The sequence below is a fragment of the Equus caballus genome, chromosome 26 (assembly GCF_041296265.1).
Source record: "Equus caballus isolate H_3958 breed thoroughbred chromosome 26, TB-T2T, whole genome shotgun sequence".
NCBI lineage: Eukaryota > Metazoa > Chordata > Mammalia > Perissodactyla > Equidae > Equus > Equus caballus.
In genome coordinates this window covers 7,788,065-7,794,319 of record NC_091709.1, presented here as the reverse complement: position 1 = coordinate 7,794,319, position 6,255 = coordinate 7,788,065, and the positions used below count along the sequence as shown (strand labels likewise).

At 36.6% G+C, this 6,255-nt stretch overlaps 1 long non-coding RNA gene across 1 annotated transcript; it reads right to left on the bottom strand.

The window, feature by feature from the left end:
• Positions 1-590: 590 nt before the first annotated feature.
• Positions 591-5,382, bottom strand: LOC138920868 (uncharacterized). Its single transcript, XR_011432794.1, has 3 exons — positions 5,336-5,382; positions 1,043-1,128; positions 591-699 (listed from the first exon to the last, which is right to left on the bottom strand). It is a non-coding gene; the product is annotated as an uncharacterized lncRNA (long non-coding RNA).
• Positions 5,383-6,255: the final 873 nt, after the last annotated feature.

The following is a 6,255-nucleotide window of genomic DNA, read 5'->3' as shown; positions in this document are numbered from 1 at the left end:
ATTCACAAAGTGGAAACAGGTGTAGTCAGCCGTCGGCATACTTTTAAAGTTGTTTGACGCATTATAATAGTGTGATCCCAAACTGAAACTGGACGTTACTACAAGCACTGTAAGGTCATAATCACCTCAGACCACGCACTGCAGTCCTACTTCTTCACACGGGAGTATCTCGTCATATGTAGTGTTTGTAACATGAGAAAACTTTAATATTTTAACATGAGAAAACTTTGTATTATTTCATTCCCTAATACATAATACATAATATCTAACACAAAGTGATGATATTAAAATACAAAATTTTCATAATAATATGAAAATTTAACTTTCTTCTTATATATTCAATACATTATATCTAATTCTATATTATTTGTAAAGTAATTAAAGATTTTTTCTGCTTTGGCATATTTTAGGTGCTTTATTAAAGGCTGGACATTTTTGAATGATGATTTCAAGTGGCTTTCATATGCAGCTACATTTTATAGTTGATTTAATTGATGCATAATTAAAATTGCAAAGAAATTAAAACTCCAGTTAAAACAGGAGATTTCATACCAATTTTGTTTCTGTAAGAAAGGACAATTTTATGTAAATGCTAATAATTTTATGTCTTGCAATGGTATTTTTCCAAGAATCCCAATTTTTTTTATAGGGACAATCTGATAACAACTTCTTATCTCTCTCCATAATGTCACCGTGGCACTGCAAGTAGAAAACAATCCAAGTCAGGAAGAAGGCACTCAGGATGCTGGCTCCCTCCCGGGCTCTCGGCCATGCTCTCGGAGCCACTCAAAAACAGCTTAGTATTGTCTTTCAGTATGTTAAATAACAAGAATAAATTAAGTCCATTTATTTCCACCAAAAATAGATACTTTAACATTAGCCAAAAAGGTTTAATTATTAAAAAAATTACTTAAGCAATTTGCTTTAGGTTAACCCAAAGCATGTCTTTGAAATTCTACTCTTGATATACAGGTTACATCCAATTCTCAAAGGAATAATGCAAACAATTTTAACATTTAAAAAATATTTTGTCAACGCTCACCTGTTTAGAGTTTCCCCTCTCTGGCCCCAAGAGATTTCTGCTGTTGTTCTTTCAATTTCCTCATCTCTTTTTGATTCCTCGTTCCACTTCAGTCAGATAAACATATTATATTAAAAACAAAAGTCAGTCACATAGCTGTTTTTAACATTGAACTACGCATTCCTAATGCTTAACGATACTAATGATACATGTATGCTATGACGTGATTTTTTTTTTTCTGTTTTCTAAGAAACTCCCTTTCTGTTGTGAAGTTTTTGAAATCTGAATACATTTCGCGGATTGAAGGCATTCAAACAATCTCTAGCAGGGAAATATATAGCACACAATCCCTTAGAAAATGCATCCAGTGACAGCTGGGACTTACAATAACAAACGAAGGGAAAGATGAAGGAAATGTACAAATCATAAGCTTCAAGAAACACGTAAATCTTTATGAAGTTTTATCATAACTCAGACAGAATGTTATCCTTCCAAAACCTGCCAGATCTCGCCCGACACTGCACTCAGGTGCTTTGAAGTACTTTGAGGTCCTCCTGGCCCTGGAGCTTGGGCCACTCCTCAGATCACAGCATGCGCACATTAGCTCTAGGTTGTCCTATGGTTTTCCTATGGCAGACATTTTTCCTTCTTCTTTTAAATACAGAAGTACATAATTTTGTTATCTGAAAATGTTAGACATTTTTTGCATAAAATTGTTAAATTTATAAAAGAGAGTAAAATGAACTTGGTAGATACCAAAAAGAAAATTTTTCTTTTCTTTTCTTTCAAATTACTGTCCCATTCAAACTCACTATCAACTTAGTTTTTCTTGCCTGCAGATGAGATTGTGGCCAAAATGTATAGCTTTTCTCCTACTGATTTATTTATGCATTCATTCGAAAATTGTTTCAAGTGTCTACTAAGTTCCAAACAATGTTCTAGCTGTTTAGATACATCGGTGACAGGCATCAAAGATTCCTAAGGCGCTTATATTCTAGTTGGGGAAAGACATAAAAAATGAGCAATCCTATGGAAAAAATTAAAATAAGCAAGTATGGTAAAGGCAGTCAGAAGTTCTAGTTTGGGGGTGGGGAGCAGTAGGGGAGGTGTGGGGATGGTCAGGATTCAGTATTAATTATGGTGATCAAGGTAAACTTCATCACTATGGTGAGATTTAGGCAAAATGATGAGTTTAGCTGAACTGGTAGCTGGTGGAAGAACATTCTAGAGTAGACAAAGCAAAAACCTTCAAACAACATGTCTGGTATATTCACACAACGTCAAGGAAGCTCGAGCGCTGAAGCTGACCGGGAGTGTGTGCAAATGGTAGGAGGAGTCGGAGAGGAGGAGAGAGCAGCAGAACGTCAGAGGCCTTACAGCCATCTTCTGGACTTGGGCTTCCAATCCGAGTAAAATGGAGACATGACATAATCTGACATATTTTAGAAGAGTTACTCGGTATCTAAACAAGAGGTGACGGTGGCTCAGAGAAGGGAGGTAACAGAGAAGGATAGGTTTTGAAGATAGAGCCACTATCATTTCCTAACAGATTTGATATAGAATGTGAGAGAAAAAAAGGAGGTAAGTATTGTGCCATGGGTTCCAGCTCGGACAACAGGAAGAATGGAAGTGAAGCCGGTGTCCAAGAGACAGGGGGAGGTGAGGGAACAGATTTGGAACAGAATATTTGGAATTTTAAAAGTTTTATACATGTTACACTTGTGATGTCTATGAGGCAGCCAAGGAGAGATGTTGAGTCCACAGCTGGATATATGCATTTAGGAGCACAATCTGGCCAAGAGATTTAAAAACTCCGGAGACTTCAGCGTATAGGTAGTCTTTAAAGATGTGAGACTGCATGACACCGCCATGGTCCGTAGCTGAAAGAGGAAAGTATAAAAACTAAGCTCTGGGCCACCCAATGTTAAGGGGTCAGGTAAAACAGAAGGAGTCAACAAAGGCAACTGAAAATGAACAACCAGTAAGTTAGGAAGAAAGCCAGTCAAGTGCAGTGTCCTGGAAATAAAATTTTAAAAGGCAATTTAGAAAGGAACAGAGATCAGCTATATCAAATGCTGCTGATAGATTCAATACTTCCAGTAAAAATGGCCATACAGCGTTAGAATTCAGACATTTAGCCAGGATTACATTTCGTTCTGAAAACTAGTTCAAGTTACCAACTAGCACAAATTTTAAATGAAAAGGTCTATCAAAAATCATAAAATTGCTTTTAACATCTCTCTGCTGTCTTTTGAAACTTTGATTTCAGTAAAGATATTATCATTCCACACATGTGGCATATCTGAATTGGATTTCAGCAGCCAAAATTTCCATTATAGTGGTGGCTACTGAATCTGAAGCTACGATTTTTAGCATCCCCCAAATGCATTTTGCCCTTAAATAGAGAACTTTGGGAGTAAGGCATCCTTACCTCATTCCTCATTCCCTGAAACCTACAGACTGTTTCAATAGATGTTCAACACCGTGTTTAGGGCTGTGATTGACTCCAGAAAATTGCTTGTGTGTAATCCTTTGTCATCACCTCTTGGAATAGTACACAAGTGCATACCTTGAAAAGTTTTTCCTAATGTGGAAGCTAAAAGACCATAACAAAACTATGACACAATAAATGACGTCTGTCAATCGATCATATTCCAAATGGGTCTTTTGGAGAAGTTAGAGATGAAACCCTTCCTCAGTGTTTTCTAAATATTAATACTGGAGTTTTTAAAGAAAAATACAAAGACATTCTTAGACTTTCTGAAGAAAGAATTCATACTTGACATCACTCTTCACTGATTCTCTTCACCTAATCCTTTCTAAGCACAGGGTTTCCTGATAGTGTCTTGCCATATCAGGAAAGACTACAAAATCAGATTTTACAATAGTTCTTCTAGGTTTGTTTTAAAAGATTTACCAATTAAACCTAATCATGTAAAAATCTCTTAAAAAGCAAAAGGTTTTCAAATAATGATTTTCATTATAAAATCATTTTAATTTTTAGTAAAATAAAGATGATTTCTTTATAAAAGTTATGAATATAATACAAAAAGTAGTAGTTTCATTTTATCATGAAATAGTAATATCAAATATTAAATAGATAGGCACTGTCCAAAATGCCTGGAGTCCACATCTCAACCAATTTTCAAACAATCTTTTAATTCAGATACAATTATGCTCACTTTATGGATAAGCAATAATCTTGTCCAAGTCAAATCTCACAGATGTAAGTGAATACCGCCCCTTGGAAAGTCACTATGATATCGGTAGATCTAGAATATGAGTGCCAATCCTGGGCCTCACATTTAATGTTTTTATCATCTTTGGAAATTCACTTAGCCACTCAAGAGTCTTAATTCCTCTATCTGTAAAATCATACATTTCCTCATGTAAATGGTCTTTATTTTTAAATGTATCATATTTGAAAAAAGTGTGTCATGTAAAATATACAACTACAATATAAAAAATATTGCTGAAGTCTTCTCTGGCAGACATTGCTAGTTATATTAGTCAGGATTCTCCAAAGAGAGAGAATGGATACGATGTATTTATAAATAGGTTTATTTTAAGAAATTGACTCATATAATTTTGGGAGCTGGTGAGTCCAAAATACACAGGGCAGTTTGGCAGGCCTGCAGAGGCAGAATTTCTTCCTCTTCAGGGGACTTCAGTCTTTTTTCTTAATGTCTTCAACTGATTGGATGAGACCCATATTATGGAAAGTAACCTCTTTACTCAAAGTCTACTGATTTAAATGTTAATCATACCTAAAAATACCCTCAGCAACATCGAAAATTGTGTTTGGCCAAACAACTGGGCACTATAGCTTAGCCAAGTTGGCACATAAAATTAACCATCAGAGTCCGCCCTTTGTCAATTTGGCACCCATTTGCTTCTCTTTAAATATTCCTATTTGCAAAATAAAGTCAATAACAAGGCCATACTTCCATCTAACGTGGCACAATTATCCTGTGTACATTTGAAAGCACTCAAATACTTTTCCTGAAGACTATGTAAAACCCTTAGATGATGTTCACTCTTCTCCTTGATAGCCTGTAATTTAAATACTATGATGTAAATTTAATACATCTTATGTTATAGGATAAGGGAATAAAAGAGGGATGAAAACAAAAATATTGCCACACACACACATATTCATAAGAAGATAAGGAAGAAATACTCATGATAATTACTGTCATTGTTTCTGTAACTGGTCGTGTAGTCATAGCTGGTATTTATGACTACCTTCTTCAATAATCCTTTCTGTATTCCCTTCACAATTAGCAGGCACCTCAGCAGGTCATGGCTCTTTACCTGGTGGGGCTCCCTAAATCTTCATTCCTGAAAGGCCTGGCTCATCAATAGTTCTGGTTGAATTGGGTTGTAGTTTTCCATTGACTTTAATCACAAATCATGGTAGTACTAAGAGCTACCCTGTGATCTCCTGTATTCCAGACAGACTCTTCCTTTCTGCTAAGAGGAGTAGCAGTCCAGTCTCTTTCTTGACAATAAAGATGAATCATACAGCCAGCACAGTAAATACCTCCTTTGTCTGTTGATTCAAAGGCATGAGAAGTCCAAAGTGACCAGGTGGCAGTTTTAACTTACAGTTCAATGGAAACATTTCTGTGTCTCCCAGTGAAAACTTTCCTCCCTTTGGAACTAAGACTTCGAGATCAGCAGAACATAAGAAATGTGGAAATCTGGACAGGAAGCAAAAATTGTACTGTTGGATCATTAAGGGTAATAATGAGTGGTGCCGCTCTCATTTCTACCCTTTAATTTGTGGATTCATGAATCCTGACTGTTGATTTAGAGTATATACAAACTCCTAGAGGACGTTGCCACAACCCTGTGAGGTACTGCCACCTAGCTGTCACTATAACTGAATCTTCAAAAGGCCATTCCACCATTCCCTCAAGCCAGCTGCTTCAGAATGGCTGACTCACGGTAAGACCAGAGAATTCCATGAGCACGGGCCCATACATGTACTTCATTTGCTGTGAAGTGAGTTGCTTGATCAGAATCAATGCCAAGTGGAATACCATGAGAGAGGAAAGGGCATTCTGTGAGTCCACAAACAGTAGTTTTGGCAGAAGCATTGCATGCAGGGAAGGTAAGTCTGTATCCAGAGTAAGTGTCTGTTCTAGCAAGAACAAGATGCAGACCCTTCCATAATGGAAGTTGTCCAATGTAATCAACCCTCCCCCAGGTAGCTGGCTGATAACTCTAGA